Below are 16,728 nucleotides of genomic sequence, written 5' to 3'. Positions count from 1 at the left end.
CGGTCAAGGTCTCGCGTCTTCCCCTCCCAGTCCATCTCTTTTCTCCTGTGTCAGTTCTGCATCCTTCTGCTTCCACAGCCCGTTTCGTCCTCATGTCACCCTCTCTCTTTGTTGGTGTCTTCACCTGGTCTTCCCGCACCCCTCTGAAGGTTTCCAAATGCGCTCCTGGCTCCGAAGATAAGCCATTTTCAGGGCGTAGTCTCCCCGCCGAGTCTCTAAGAGGAAGTTCTGTCCGACTTGATCTGCGCCATTTTTCAAAGGCCCCGCGCTGATGCTTTTTTTCTTCTTGGTCCTTGGGTGACAAAGAAGCCGCCCAGCCAGTTTGTCCACACTCAGGTGAACGGATGGCCCTTGGTCTGGATGGCCAAGCCCGGGGAGGACAGTCTACTCCCCTCCTCGGGCTCGGCTGCGAGCTCCTGGAGGAACATTCTGGTTCGGCTCTGCTGGGAGCCTGGTCCCGCCGGCTGGATGGACGGAGCACACGGATGGGATGGCTGCTGTGGCCGCAGGTCATAGGGGCTCCCCCTGCCTGCCTGCCGCCCCGCAGGCACCACCTGTCCCCACCGCCTGCTCCATCGGATTTTGAGGATTTATAAGCGGGAGGAGAAAGCAGCGCCATGCGTGGAAGGGAGAAACTTGTTTCTGATGTTGGGAAAACAGAGAAGAGATGAAACATCTTCCCCACGTCCACCGGTCAGGGCGGAGGCTTCAGCACTGGCTGCGGGGCCGCCTCCAGTTCTCAGTGTTCTGAGGGCTTGTCCTTCCGTGAGCCCAAAGCAGGGGAGGCTGGGTCAGGTCCATTTTGAACCAGCAGCCCCAGGATTGTTCTAATTTTTTCCAGGTGGGGGGCTCTGCTCCCCTCCTTAAAAGGCGAGTGTTTCTTTGTAGAACAGAGGGGACGCCTCGCGTTTTCTCTGCATCCACTTCGGGTCTGAAATTGCGCTGGGTGCAGAGCTGATGCTTGGCTGAGTGGCTGTTGGGCTGAGGGCTCGGAAGCTCCCGGGTTTGGAGTCGTTGGATGGATCTGTGCGGTGAGATAAGCCCACGCATCCGTGTTAGGGCCATCGCTCGTGTCCGTGTGATGATGTGTTCTTGTGGGTCTCTCGGTCATGGTGAAATTTGCCTCCACTGAGCCTCAGTTTTCTCATCTGCAAAATGGGGGTGATGCTATCCTTTGCATGGACATTTTTATGGTGAGCAGGAAGCCTGAGTCAGACAGTGCTTGGGGCGCCCGGCCTGGCACCAGGGGTGGGGTCTGGTCGCTCACCTCTTCCTGCCTGGAGGCGACAGCCCACCTGGTTCCTGGCCACCAGGGGATGCGGCCCCTCCCCGCTGCCCACCCAGTCTCACCATCTGGTGGGTTCAGCTCTCCTAGTGTGCCAGGCTCTGCTCTGCTCCGAGCTCTGCCCCGCACGTGGTTTTCCCGGCCCAGCGCCTTCCTGGGGCCTCAGGCTGGAGCTCAGCTCTCCCCAGAAGCCTGCCCAGCTCCCAGGTTTTCCCTACACTCCGTCACGCCCTTGCCCTCCTCCCCTCCCCCTCTCCCCTCTGCACCCGGATCGCCTCTGTCCTGTCATGCTTCCTTCATCCACCCACAAGTCCCCCGAGCAGGGGCGGCGCCTGTCCCAATCACCACGGCAACCCCGGCAACCATTGTCAGTCTGCAGCATGGGTGACCGCGAACACACGTTTTGAAAAAAATTTGAATTGTGGTCAAAACACATAACATAAAATTTACCATTGTAACCATTGTAGGTGTATAGTTTAAGTGTATAGTTTAAGTGTGCGTTCAGCGGAAGTAAGTGCTTTCACATCGTTGCGCAGCCATCACCACCAGCCATGACTCTTCATCTTAGAAATCAGAAACTCTGTCCCCATGAAACACCGACTGCCCGCTTCCCACTCCAGCCCCTGGCGCCCACCGTCTACGGTTTGTGTCTATGAACCTGACCCCTATAGGGACCTCAGGTGAGCGGAATCACACGGGATGTGTCCTTTTGTGTCTGGTTTATTTCACTCAGCACCATGTCTTTAAGGTCCTGCTGTGTTGTAGCCTGAGTCAGAACGTCCTTTCTTTTTTAGACTGAATCATATAATGAACACACTTTGAATGTGTACATACAACCCCTCTGAGACTTAGCCTCTGCTTGGACCCTTCCAGGGATGGGGAGCTCACTCATTACTGGGCAGCTCTGATCCCTAGGCTGCTCTTTATTTGTACTGAGCTGGTCCTGGCGCCGTGCTCCGGGGTCAAGGAGACATCCATTCCTCCTGCCCCGTAACCATCCTTTACGCACCTGGAGGCTGGAGACCTGAGTCGCTGTGTCCTGGGCCATTGAGGCCGCTCAGCCATGGTCAGCCTGAGGCACCTGGAGACATGCTGGTGCCTCACCAGGGACACAGAGGCCTGGGGCTGGTGTCTTGGCCGAACCTCTGTTGACCAAACTGGACACCCTGGTGGATTTGCTTGAGACCGAGCGGGAACGACGGAGCCCGTTTTCCTCTTGGCTTTAACTCCACCCTCCGGACTGGCCCATGGACAGAGCTGTGAAGTCGCCACCAGCCAGGCAGGGCCACCCCACATGTGGAGTGGGGGACACAGAGTCCGGGGCTCCCAGGAGCATCTCTGCTACCAGCATCTCCACACTGTCTCCGATCCCTCGGAGCTCTGGAGATGACATCTTTCCACCTCCAATGCTGAAGGCCGAGCTGGCTGCTGGGCTCTGGCCCCGGCCCCTCCCGCTGGTCTGTCTGCTCCGCCAGCCGCTCCCACCTGAACCCTCAGATGCGAGTGTGGCCATGGGGGCTGGTGGCCTTCCTCACGTCGCTGCCCAGGGCCCTGACCGCCTTCTCTGAAAGCTTCAGCATCACCAGATTTATCATGCATTTAACACAGCAGAGTTTTGCATTGCTTTCCTGCCGTCTGTCTTTCCAGGTCTGAAAAAGAACGTGAACTCTGGGCTACGTGACCCGGGCAATCCTGTGGCCTGTGTCCAGCTCCCCCCGTCCTCCGCCACTGCGGCCGTCATGTGAGGCCGGCCCCGCGCGGCACTTAGTGGATCTGTTTCATTTCCTTCTCCTCCCGGATGAGCTGGAAAGGCCATATTCCCTCAAACCTTTGCTCTTTTTTTTTTTTTTTTTTGCAGCACGCGGGCCTCTCACTGTCGTGGTGTCTCCTGTTGCGGAGCACAGCCTCCGGACACACAGGCTCAGCGGCCATGGCTCACAGGTCCAGCCGCTCCGTGGCACGTGGGATCCTCCCGGACCGGGGCACGAACCCGTGTCCCCTGCATCGGCAGGCGGACTCTCAACCACTGCGCCACCAGGGAAGCCCGAACCTTTGCTCTTTCTGACCAGTCAAGTAAGATCCCATTACTGTGGCCTTTAAACTAGCGAATTAATCACCACTATTTGTAATCGTCCCTTTTTGTTATTAGCTGCTGCGTACTAAAGTAGAAGCCAGCGTCCAGCTCCATGGCCCTCTGTTACTGATGTCGGTGCGGAGCCTCCTGCCTGGCAGGGGGTCCATCCCTCCGGGGACTGAAGCTCTGGCTCTCCCTGACCCTCCCAGCCTGAAAGCGGACCCTGATTCCAGGAAACGCCGTGTTTTTCCTGCCCCGCCCATCCAAGGTTGGGGGCTTTGGCGGCAGCATCGTCCACTGGCATCCAGAGGCCAGGCTGCCCACCACAGTCCATCCCAGCGGACAGTGGAGGCCTGTGAGCGCCTGGGCAGGGCCTGGGGCCCCAAGGGACGGCACTCTGGCCCCTGGGAAGCCAGGCTGTGGTACCCTGAGAGTTAATTGTATCGTTTCTGTTGCTCCAGCTGGTTTCAGAGGAGAGGATGCAGGCAGGCTGGGATTTGACGCCGCTTCCCACCAGGTGGGGCTGTGTGACCACTGCTTCGAGCCTCAGTTTCCTCACCTGTAAAATGGGCCCAATTTGTGGGTGTGTGTGAGGATTAAGAAAGATGTCTGCGGGAGGCCCCTCACGGGGCCGACCCTCAGCAACTCTCAGTTCCCCTTGGCAAGGCTCCGCCGCCAGATGGTGCCCGATGGCAGCCCACCAGCACGAGGACCCCTCCGGGCAGGAAAGAACCCGCAGCGGGGCCGCCTGGGCTGGTGCACACTGCAGAGAAAGCATAAGAGCTCAGAATATTCTCAGACTGTGGGGAATCACCACCCAACTCCATTGGAAGAGTGAGGGGTCAGCAGGGCCCCTGAACCTGGGGGGTGAGCCCTGAGGGGAGCCTGCATGCTGGGGTGACTGGCGGGCCAGAGCTGGGGGAGGACTGTCCAGGTGCCGTGGAACCCGGGAGCCCAAGGCCCATGGGGGCGACTGAGAGGGAGGGGCATGGTTCCTCGAAAGTTAGATAGTGAGAGCCCCATCTCTGGGAGCATTCAAGAGAAACCTGGCTGCAAGGTGGTTCCTGCCTTCGGGTGGTATTCAGCGAGGGTGGTGTCATGGGTTGAATCGTGGTCTCCTGCAAAATGCCTCCACATTCCAGCCCCTGAACCTTATTTGGAAAAAGAGTCTTTGCAGATTTAAGGATCCTGATGTGAGGAGATCACCCTGGATTCCTGGGGTGGCCCTAAATCCAATGACAATTGTCCTTATAAGAGAATGGAGAGGAGAGGCCACAGACACAGGGGAGGAGCCCCATGATGACAAAGGCAGGGATTGGGGTGATGCGGCCCTGAGCTCAGGGATGCCTGGAGCCCCCGGGAGCCGGAAGAGGCAGGAAGGAGCCTCCCCTGGAGCCCGTGGCAGGACCGCAGCCCGGCTGATTTTGGACTGGTGGCCTCCAGAGCTGTGAGAGAATGAATTTCAGTTGTTTTAAGCCCTGCAGTGTGCGGTCCTCTGTTATGGTCCCCGCAGGATTCTCATCAGGGAGGTCCTGGGAAGCCTCCCTAGACCAGGGTCCCCAGACTCCTTTCATCTGGGGGTGGAGGTGGGGGGAGGCCTCCAAAGCGATCTCCCCCTGTGCTGCTCCCAGCAGGGAGCCTCATGGGCACTGTAGTTCCAGAACAGTCCTGAAGGTGGTGATTTGCCATCCCTAGGCAGGCTGGAGCCAGGCTCCCGGCCACGCTGCTGTGGGCCAGTCAGAGGGCAGCTGGCTGGCCCCCCAGCCTTTCTGCGTTAGCCCCTTCCTGACGGTTACTCGGGAGAAGAAAGGATTTTGCCCCAGCAGCAAACTTTAGCCTCTTTCAGAAAATGACTGCGTGATACTATGTTTTGCAAGGCATCCAATGATGTGGGAAATCCATTATAGATACCAGGAGATGCCGCCCCGCCACAAAGGCCAAGGGAGATTAGAGTGAGCCGGGAGAGAGGGCGGGGCTTGGGGCCCCGTGACCTCGGGCAGCGGCCCCTCCTCCCCAGGCTTGACCAGAGGGCCTGTCTCTGGACTTGTCATCAGCACCACGGTGCCAAGGACTGCTGCTGGGCCGGGCCAGTTAGGGCAGCTGAAGAAATGACCGCCAGTCAACGAAGCCGTCTGGTGGCTCAGAGGGAGCAAACAGGAAAATCCGGGGACTTCCCTGGCAGTCCGTCCAGTGGTTAGGACTTGGTGCTTTCACTGCTGTGGTCCGGATTCGATCCCTGGTTGGGGAGCTAAGATATCCCAAGCCTCGCAGTGTGGCGGAAAAAAAAAAAAAAAAATCCAAACACTCCTAAGCTCATTCCTGGCCCACAGACTGTCGTCTCCGGTGTGTCATGTGTACTGACGGGTCCGATGGCCTGCGGGAGGCGTCAGACACTGGCTACCACCTGGGGGTGGGGCCGGGGCTCCTGGCAACGATGCTGAGCTGGCCAGAGGCAGGTGGCTTGGGAGGGGGCTCTGTGACCTCTAGCAGGGCTCTCTTCCACCTGCTGTCCGAGCAGAGACCTTGGGCCCCAGCCCTGACACCTGCCTGCCCCCGCCCACCCTGGGGGCTCCCCAGGCCCATGAAACAACTTACAGATTGCCGGCCTGGGGCCCTAACCTTCTGTTTCCTGCTGGCTGGTGAAAAGCCCTGCAGAAACCCCCATCCCCTCAGGACCCCTCGTTTCTCCACCGGGCATCTGACAGGTAGCCCAGTTCATGGCCAGAGGGCAGTGGTCTCTCTGCACTCTGCCCGCCCAGGGACTCAGCCCAGATGCACCGTGATCCCTCCCACCCCCTAGCCCCACACCCGGCCATCAGCGGTGTGCGGGTAGACGTCACCTCCAGATGCCTCCGCTTCTCACCGCCTTGACCCATCAGCTTGGTCCCAGCTACCTTCCCTTCTACCTGGACCATTCCTGTGGCCTGGCCCCTGCTGCCATCCACAGGGGACAAATCCCCGACGCTGTGCTGTGACCCTTAGGCCTCAGCCTACAGCTCTGGCCACGGCCCTAGGCCTTCATCAGAGGAAGGAGCATCGGTGACTCCATGGAGGGCCTCGGGGCCTTTGCACCTGCTGTTCCTCCCCAATTTCACACAACCTTCTGTCCCTCTGCAGGGACACCGTGCTTGATGCTAAGCTGCCCGCCTCCCATCAGTTCATGCTCTCCCTCCCGCCACTGCTCGCCCCCCAGCACATGCTTCCCCTCCCCCTCCCCCTCCCCCCTTGGGCCAAGCTGCTGCTTTGTTTACTGCTGCGCTCCGTTGCCCGAGACCCGGGAGCGTGCCTCCTGCTGGCTGCGGTATCTTCAGCAACCGAGGTCTTCATAAATACTTGTCAGATGAGTGGGATGTATGCTTGGAGGAGTGAAAGGTCCTGCAGGAGGAGCCCCTGGCGGGTGGTCTAGCCCGGGCCCCACGGTTTAGGAAGGGTGGGTGAGGGAGGAGGTGGAAAGAAATGTGAGTGACTTCCCCTGGGTCTCCCACCAGTGTCCTCCTGGGTCCTCCCCACCAAGTGGGAACAGGGATTATTATTTCCATTTTCCGAGGGAGAAACAGGCCCGTGTGATGTGGTCGACTCCTTGGCCGTCCCTCTGGCCCCTCTAAAGACCTGGCTCTTTCTTCTTTTTCTTGCGATACGCGGGCCTCTCACTGTTGTGGCCTCTCCTGTTGCGGAGCACAGGCTCCAGACGTGCAGGCTCAGCGGCCATGGCTCACGGGCCCAGCCTCTCCGTGACATGTGGGATCTTCCCGGACCGGGGCACGAACCCGCGTCCCCTGCATCGGCAGGCGGACTCTCAACCATTGCGTCACCAGGGAAGCCCCAGCTCTTTCTGCTGCCCACACTGCTCGGCAGTTCGGCCAGGACGATTCCAGGTACTTGGGAGGTGCTGACATGGCCAGATCAGCCTCCAGGAGGAATGGCGAGAGGTTCCGGCAGGTTCCGGTAGGTTCTGAGGAGCCCCCCCCCACCCTTGTCCACCTGCCTGTCCCGAGGAGGCTGCCCACCTGTGCAGAAGCTGCCATGGTCTGGGTCTTCATCATCTTTGGTTCTGGAGCATCTGACCCCCTGTGTCACGGCTGCTGCTCTGGGCAGTTCTCCCGAAGCTCCTGTCCAGGGACAAGCACAACTCGGGCCCCTGACAGGACCCTCTGGCTGAGCTGGTGGGTCCCAGTGGAGGGGGCCTCTTCCCACGTGGCTGTAGGTGTCATGAGGGGGCCTTGCTGCTGCCTGGGGAGTCCGGTTGTCCCCCAGGACCTGCTCCTCCTCTGGGGACCCCTGGCCCCTGAGAAGAGTGTTGCTTGAAGCTGGCGGTCCCTCACTGTGTCCAACCTCAGTCTTGTCATCTGTGGGGACGAAATGAGTCTGTGCACCCAGCCCTGGGAGTGAGGCCAGCCCCACCCTGCCCTCCCCTAGGGACCCCTTGAGTCACCCCCTAACGGGTCCCAGCCCACTTCCTCAGGTCCAATGTGACCTTCCAGGGGCAGAGACCGACACAGCCGTCCAGCAGTGCCCTCTGCCCTTCTCTGCGAGGGGTCCAGGGCAAGGGCTCCTCCTGTCGATCCTGACCTCCCCGCTGTCCCCGTGGACTCACAGGGAGTCCCTTTCAGTTGAAGACCTCGGCCCCCTGGGGTCTGGCTGCCGTGCAGTCACTGGGCCCTTCTTGTCCTCTCTGCACCCACCTACCTCCACCTAGTCTGTCCCTGAGTCACGTCCATTCTACTTCCCCTGCACATCCCAAACAGAACCCTCCCACAGTCCTAGACAGGCTCCCCCGGTGGCCCCAGGCCCTTTGCACGGACCTCCCAGGGCCCTCTTCCCCACAGAGCGACCTTTCCAAGGTGTAAACCAGGTCACATTCATACCTCCCCTGAGGAAATCCTCTCTAACCCTCTGGTCCCCGGCTGGCTACTGCTCATGTGGTCCTCCTCTGTGGCCCCTCCTGCGTTGCTCCACGTGGGGCCACCCCAGCCACCTCATGAGCCTGTTTTGCAGCATTTGCAGGTCTTAGTCGGTCCTGGAATGGTTCCGCTTCCCTCTTTGCTAGTGTGTGCTTCCCATTAGGGGGCAGACCCCAGGGTGGGGGCTCCTCCGATCCCCCCTTTCTCTCCCCCTCCCCCCACCCCTCCTCAGCAAACCCCCTGTCTCTATGAGCGGATCCCAAATCTGAAAGGACCTCACCGCCCACCTCCCCAGAACCCCGGCCCAGGCTCCGTGGGCTCTGATCTGACGACCGCCTGGATCTTCTTCCTGTGCTGCCCTCCCCCCACCTACTCTTCGCTCAGTAGCCTCAGGGGTCCTTTCAAATATGAATAGATTTTGTCCCTCCTCTGCTTAGGACCGTCCAAGGCTCCTCCTGTCACTCAGAGGAAAAGCCATGGTGCTTACATGGCCCACAAGAGCTCCCATGCCCCCTCTGACCCCGTTTCCCACCCCGACCCCTGTGCTGGTGCCGATGAAGCCCCTGCCCCAGGACCTTGGCATGTGCTCTCCCCTGTGCTCTTTGACAAGCCTCCACTCACATGTTGCCTTTAAGTGAGATTCGACCGGCTATTGGTAATCAGAGCCCGGCCCGCCCTTCACTCACCGTCCTCCCCTCCTCAGGCTGGGGAGAGGCACTGGCAGGCCCCCTGGGGCAGGCCAAGTGGGGTCCAATCGCTCACAGGTGCTGGCGGTCTCTCGGTGTCGGCACAGCCCCTAGTGCCCCTTACGTGAACATGGAATGCAATTGGCCCGGGGGTGGGGGGCCGCAGATCCCTCAGACATGGGAGCAGCTGCCTCGCTGGCCGAGGGCCCCTCTTCACCTGTAGGGGTGACTGTTCTGGTGGGCGGCTGGACCCAGGACTCAAGGCTGCAGTCTTGAACTGACACCAGGGTCTCCTGGCGAAAGTGCAGGCTGGGACAAAGAGAAGATGTCCGTGGGAAGGCTCAACTCCCTGGGGGCAGCCACAGGCCTTCTGTCCCTGGCTGAGGGAGGAGAAAGTCACTTCTGAAATTCTGAGACAGCCCAGGGTGACTCAGGCCCGCCCCCAAGGAGGTTTGGAGGTACCCGGGCCTCTGCTGCCGGTTTGTCTCGTCCCAGATGTATTTCTTATTTTTGTTGCTTGATTTGAGATATGCCCCGTGTGAATAGAGGTGTACTTGCAGCAGGCTCTCCAGCCTCTGCAGGGCACGTCCTGGGGTCGGCTCTGCGCTGAGACCCGTGCTCACCTCGCTGACCCCCGCCCATGGATGTACCCTGGCCCCAGGAGCTGTAGGCATCTCTGTGGCTGGTGGCTTTTCTTTGCAGGAAAGGTTTCCCTTTCTATCAGGGCTGCGCTTGGACGATGGTGCAAAGAGGCACCAACCCTGTACCTGCATCGTCCTCAGAGTGGGGCCTCCTTTCATTTTGTGCCCTGGAGCCTCTCTTGCCACACCCAAGCCCAAGTCCTGTTTTCTCTATCCTTCCCCATCCATCATCCATCTATACATCCATTCAACCATCCACCCATCTATCCATTATCCGGCCAGCCCCCATCTATCATCTATCCACTCATCCATCCAACCTCTGTCCATCCATCTACTCACCCCACATCCATCCATCCATCCCTTTAACCCGCACTTCTCTCTTCTCAGTAGAGAGCAGGGCCAGGGAGCCAAGTGACAGCTTAATGGAGGCAGCAGCCTCCCAGCGTTCCCCAAAGGAAAGGTGGGCCAGAGCAGAGGACAGCACTGGGACCAACACAGTGAGGGGCCAGGGGATGCGTCTCCTTCCGTCAATCAGTCAGTCAATTAGTCCATCAATCACCATCCTATGTGCACCCACTACACACCAGGCACAGTTTTAGGAGCTGGTGATATGGTGGGAAGCAAACTTGATCCAAGCCCCCCTGCCCCAGCGGAAGAGATGGGCAGTAAACAAGATGGGCGTTATTGCATTAGATGGTGGTAGGTGTTATAAAAACAGACAAGAGCCATAGTGACAGCCTGAGGGGCGTTTAAGATTTGAAACCTGGCAGCCGAGGAGGGCCGCCTGAGGAAATGATGACTGAGGAGATTCAAGGAGGTGGGAGGACCGTGCGTGGGCGCCTGCGTGTTGTGTTTGAGGACGGCAGGGAGGATGGCGTCTGCAGCAGGAGAGCGGGGCAGCGTTAGGACGTGGGGCCAGCGGGGCCCAGTTCCACTAAGGCCCGGTCACCCCGAAAGGCCCCTGGCTTTGCTCCGAGTGAGCACAGGTCCTGGGCCGGGGGCGGCGTGGTTACAGCAGACGAAAGACAGACGTGACCCAAATCATGTGCCCCGCTGAACCCATCACTGGTCAGCCGTCCAAGGAACGAACGTGTCCTTGCTATTGTCACGTGTGCCACGGGGTCCTCAGATGTCTGTGTGGAGGGGAGTGGCAGCGGTTGTGAGCCTTGTCCAACCCCTAAAGAAGGAGGGACTGAGGCTGAGCTCTCCGCAACCGGCCTGCCATCTCCCGCCCCTCGCTCCCGGTGGTGGGCGGGGCTGGGTACTGGGCCTTCCAATCCGGTCCCGTGTTGTGTCTCGCCCTCTATATGCACGGGGCCGGGGTCTTACACGCAGCAGCCTGGGGTGGGGGGAAGCTGGAGGCCGGGGCTGTACTCACCCCAGAGAAGCATCTCTAATGGGGCGGGTCCCAGACACCCGCGGTGCAGGCGTGGCTGGTGGGCCCTCGTTCGCAATGCCTGCCTCTGTCACCTGTGTGGAAACACGAGGATGCCCCCAGCCCAGGGGTCTGCAAACACCTTCAGTAAAGGACCAGACAATAAATATTGTAGGCTTTGTGGACGGCTTGGTCTCTGCTGTAACTCTGCCCTTGTGCTGTGAATGCGGCCTTGGACAGCCCAGCAGAGAATAGGCATAAAACTGCAGCTGCAAACCCGGGTGGCGGGCCGGACACGTGCATGCAGACCCGCGTCACAGTGAGAGGGGTGTCTTAGTGCAGCAGGGCCGCGGGGACAAAATGCCACCGACCGGTGGCTTATAAACCACGGAAAGTTACCGTGCGTGGTTTGGAGGCTGGACGTCTGAGCTCAAGGCACGGGCGCCCTCGCCGCCTGGTGAGGACCCTCTCCCTGGTTTCCTAGCCAGCGCCTTCTCACTGTGTCCTCATAGGACAGAGGGGCCAGGGAGGTCTCTGCAGCTGCTTTTAGTTTTTTAAGGATAGATTTTTTTTTCTTAACATGGACAAGTTTTAAAGTCTTTATTGAATTTGTTACAATATTGCTTCAGTTTTTTTTGTTTTTTGCGGTACACGGGCCTCTCGTTGTTGTGGCCTCTCCCGTCGTGGCGCGCAGGCTCAGCGGCCATGGCTCACTGGCCCAGCCGCTCCGCGGCATGTGGGATCTTCCCGGACCGGGGCACGAACCCGTGTCCCCTGCATCGGCAGGCGGACTCTCAACCACCGTGCCACCAGGGAAGCCCTGCTTCTGTTTTATGCTTCATTCAGGTGGTGAGGTGTGTGGGATCTTAGCTCCCCGGCCAGGGATTGAAACTGCACCCCCTGCATTGGAAGGCAAAGTCCCAACCACTGGACTGCCAGGGAAGTCCCTGGAACTGCTTTCATAAGGTGCTAATCCCATTCATGGGGGCTCCAGCCCCATCACCCAAGCACTTTTCAAAGGCCCACCTCCTAATACTATCGTCTCTGGGGATTAGGATTTTGACATATGAATTTTGGGTCTGAGTGTTTGGGCAAATATGGGCTCCTCAGAAGTGTCCCTAAGTGTTACCGTGTGAGCACCTCGGGCCAAGACCAGTAGGGGGTCCAGACCCCTCCGAGGTCCTTACAGGACCCTCTCAGGGCCCCACCTGCTTGATGCAGTACGACCTTAGCCGTCTGTGACACTGACCTGCTCCAGAATCATGTGAGAGGCCAGTGTCTCTGAGGCCCGTGTCACATTGGCCCCTCTGGTCACCTCCGTGGTGCAGAGCTCAACAGGTGGCCACGAGTCAGGGCTCGTACCAGGAGTGATGCCTGCGCAGGGAGACGCCTCCTGCGTGACCATCAGCACCACCAGGCTGGGAGAGGCAGGTCCTGAGTCCATGGAACTGGGAACCCTTGAACCAGGGGCGGCCCCCACGGGCCCTGTCTCTTTACTTTTTAGTTCATAAGAACAGAACTTATTCATCCTAAAACCCCAAGCAATTAGAAAAATTGCAATAAAGAAATAACGGCACCCAAATCCCACCCCGCAGGAAGAGCCATGTTTGCCATTTGAAGACCGAAGACTGCCGCGCGTCCTGCAATTGCAAGTCTCTCAATTCAGACAAGTTTTCTTTCATTAGGTCTGGGAGCGTTTCTGGCCCTCCGTTTCTGTTCCTTCCTGGAAGCGCTGATGGCTCGGGTGCCAGCTTTCCTGTGGCCGCAGGCCTGCCTGTGTGCACATGGCCTCCCGTGAGCCTCGGCGGCCACCAGGGCTCAGATGTGATTTCCTTCTTGTCTCATCATGTTTGGCAGCTCCCAGTGTGGCTTCAGCTCCCAAGCGCTTTTAGCTTTCTTTCCTTTCCTCTCCCCACTCCTCCCCGTCACTCTTCCTGCTGCCTGTCATCTCTCATCCTATCCTCTCCAGAAACCTTACTTTAAAAGAGACCCTGTCGTCTGCAGTTTCCTCCCGATGAGGGAGAGCTCAGTGCCCGATGCTTTCCTGTGTCTCAGAAACTCCTCCAGGGACATGGTCTCTTCCCTGCTTTTTGCCTGTGGTTTCCAGATGAGCATCTGAGGTGAGATCCCCGAGAGGCCATCAGGGCAGTCCATACAGGCTTTTCCCAAGTCTTCTCCATGTGCTCGACCCCTGGTGCCCCTGGTGCCGTCTCTCACCAGGCACCGGCGGGAATGCGCTCGGGGCTGTGCCGCCACCCCGCTGAGCGCTCCTGGCGGGACCCTGCAGGGAGGGGCCCCGTCTGTCTGTCCTTCTGTCACTGGCCCCCAATTCCCGGCCCAGGCCTGAGCCTGGTCGGCCCCTGGAGCCGCGAGTCCAAACCTCAGTCCAGCCAACATCTTCCTGTCTAATGAGCGTCTCCCTTCACTGCAAAAAATGGGAAAAATACAAACCCACTGAGCCGTCAGTCTACACCCCCGCTTCCCATCGCCCAGAGGGAAGAAGAAACAGGCCAAAGGCACTAAGGGCTGCACATACCCAAGGCCCAGCCCATGGAGTGGCCAGTCTGGAATATCCTGGGCTGCTGTGTTGTTCACGGAAACACTTCAGTCGAGCTCACTTGAAGAGGAGAGGATGCAGCGGTCAGAAGCCTGACCCCTTCTCTCTCCTGCTGCGGGGCGGGATGTCTGGGTGTGGGCGGGGCTACACATGTGCACGGGGAACAGCTGAGGGTCCGGCACCCGTACGCAGGCCCAGGAGGACGTTACCACTGCTGCCCCATCTTACAGATTAGCAAGGTGAGGCCCCGGGGGAGCAGCACACCCCCAGGAGGCAGCGAGCCAGCTCCAAACCCAGGCGGTGGGATCTGAGCGACGGGCCCCCCTTCCTCTGCTCACTGCGCTTTCACCATTGACGCGCTTTCTCTGGTGTCTTTAAAACACAACACACCCAAGCTGGCGACAAACGAAGCCCTGAACACTTTAGTAAGTTCACCTTTCTTCCTCAAAGGAGACACCAGGAATGAATCCTTGAGTCAAAGTCACCATCCTCTGTGTTGCTGAGGAGAACTGAGGCCCCGAGGCGGGAGGGGACTGCCCCTCAACCGGGGATCTTGGACGTTGCCGTGTGATTCGCCTTGGGCTTCTCCAAGTGTTTTTCCAAAATTGTTAAAAATAACATAGTTTTGATTCAATTTCACCACCAAGTATGCACACACTGGCACTGCATGAGGGGCCGTGCGTCACAAATTCCCAACTGGTGATGAGCTGCCTGGGCTCAGAAGAGGCCTGTGTCAGGCCCTGCACCCCAGGCTGCCAGCCCTGTAGATGGAGAATAATAAGCCCTACGACCCAGGGGCACTTTGCCCATTGAACCGCCCACGTGCATGCATGCATATGCACAAATGCTCACACTTGCACGATCACACTTGCACGCACGTGTGTAAGCACACACGCACACACACACACTCCCAGGGACCCCATCTCCGCTGGTCCTCAGCCCCCATCCCAGCACCGCCCTCCCTCTGCCCTGGCACACCCTCCAGTGTGCTCAGTCCCACCTCAAGTTCAGGGTGCCTGCCTCGACCCCCAGGGCCCTGCTGTCAGCCACGCCAGCCTCTCCAGGGCCTATACCCATTCCTGCACCTGTCCCAGCCTCCCTGACCCAGGGAGGGACCCAGGACCCTCCTGTTCCTCCCACCCTCCGTCCACGGCCCCTGACAGCGAGCCCCCCGAGTACCCACCTCTCCTCCAGCCCTTGGCCCTCTGCCCCTCAGTCCTGTCCTTCCCCTCAGCTGTTCCCTCCTCTCCAGCCTGGACCTCCGGCCTGCAGCCAGGTGACGAGTCGATCTTCTGTTTCTGCATTTGCTAGGAAATCAGAGCCAGGCTGGGCGTCCAGCCTCGCTGTGTGTGTGCGCGCGCGTCTGTCTGTGTGTGTGCGCATCTGTCTGTGTGTGTTTGCGTCTGTCTGTGTGTTTGCGTCTGTGTGTGCGCGTCTGTCTGTGTGTGCGCGTCTGTCTGTGTGTGTGCGCGTCTGTCTGTGTGTTTGCGTCTGTCTGTGTGTGCGCGTCTGTGTGTGTGCGTGTATGCCTACACACGCATGAATGTTGCACGACTGAGCTGTGTGCATGCACGACCACGCACACCCGTACGCACACATACAGTTGCGTGCGTGCAGGGACTTCCCTGGGAGGACCATCCCACCTCTCTTACCTGCAGCTCAGCCCGGTAGCCACAGCTGACGCTGCGGAGCCCAGCATCGCCTCGTAACGAAGGCACGTTCTTGTCACTGTGGGCATTTCAGGTTTTGGAGATTTCTCGATGGTTAAGTAGCATTCTCTCCATATATGGTCCCCTTTTCCTGCATGTTTTTCTTTCATTTTCTGCCCTCGTTCCAACTCTGATTTCTCTTAGGCTCGCATATCCCAGCGTTGGGGTGTTTGCTCTTCTGGGCTGTAAGCCACGTCCATCCCAGATGAACCGCAGGCCTGTCGTGGGCAGAGCAGCTGAGGGAGGAAAGTGCGGAACAGCCCAGGACCCTCCTGTTGCTCGGGCTGACGACGGCTGCGGACCTGGGGATGCTGCAGGGCCCACAGCACGGACGGACGGAGTCACAGAGGGAGCGCTGAGTGTGGTCTGCCTGTGGGGATAAGGTTCACAGCCCCTGTGGTCCTGTGGGCCGTGTTCCTCTCAGGAGCTGGTGTCTGTCTTCTCGTGCAATCCAGTGCCCCTGGAATCTTCCCAGGACGTGAGGTCACGACCCCCTTTCAGAGAGGGGAACACGAGGTGCCAGTGGGCCCTGGCTCCGCCGTGTAAAAGAGCTCTGACTCAGCCTGTAGCAGCCAGCAGGGCTTGTGGGCATGAGCCCCTGTGCCCACCACCAGCGAAACCGCCGACTGAGCCTTGACTGGGCAGAGGGGAGATGCTCTTGCTGAGGACCGCACCAGCCTCCAGCACCCAAGGCCGGCACGGAGGCCGGAAGTGGGGAGCGAGTCCCCTCCCACGCAAGCTGCCTTCACCTTGGAACGTTGAGGACCTTTCCCCTGTTGAGTGGGCAGCATGGAAGTGCCCGTGGGTCGACTGGGGAAGGAAGGGAGGCGCGTGGGCACTGGCCAGCCCTGCCCCTCAGGCTCCTGCCTCCCTCCCTCCCTTTTATCTCTTCCATGGACTCTTTTGTTAGTTTCTTTTTTTTTTTTTTTAAATAAATTTATTTACTTATTTGGCTGCGTTGGGTCTTCGTTGCTGAGAGCGGGGGCTACTCTTTGCTGCGGTGCGCGGGCTTCTCACTGCGGTGGCTTCTCATGTTGTGGAGCACGGGCTCTAGGCACGCAGGCTTCAGTAGTTATGGTTCACAGGCTCAGAAGTTGTGGCTCACGGGCTCTAGAGCGCAGGCCAGTAGTTGTGGCACACGGGCTTAGTTGCTCTGCGGCATGTGGGATCTTCCCGGACCAGGGCTCGAACCCGTGTCCCCTGCACTGGCAGGCGGATTCTTAACCATTGCGCCACTGGGGAAGTTCCTGCCTGTTAGTTTCTAATTGCTGCTGAAAGAAGTGACCACAAACTCAGTGGCTTGAAACAACTCAGATTTACGCCCTTACAGTCTGGGGCCAGGAGTCCAGAATCAGTGTCGCGGGCGGAGGCCGGGTGCGGGCAGGGCTGGTTCCTCCTGGAGGCCCCCGGGGAGACCCCTTCCCCCCACCTTCCAGGCCTGTCACTCTGCTCTCTGAATCCCCCTCCTGCCTCCCTCTGCCAGGACCCTCTGAGCCTGGC

The sequence above is a fragment of the Neophocaena asiaeorientalis genome, unplaced genomic scaffold (genome assembly GCF_003031525.2).
Source record: "Neophocaena asiaeorientalis asiaeorientalis breed wild unplaced genomic scaffold, Neophocaena_asiaeorientalis_V1.1 scaffold65, whole genome shotgun sequence".
Classification (NCBI taxonomy): domain Eukaryota; kingdom Metazoa; phylum Chordata; class Mammalia; order Artiodactyla; family Phocoenidae; genus Neophocaena; species Neophocaena asiaeorientalis.
The sequence above is the reverse complement of the archived record's forward strand: the minus strand, read 5'-3'. Positions refer to the sequence as shown.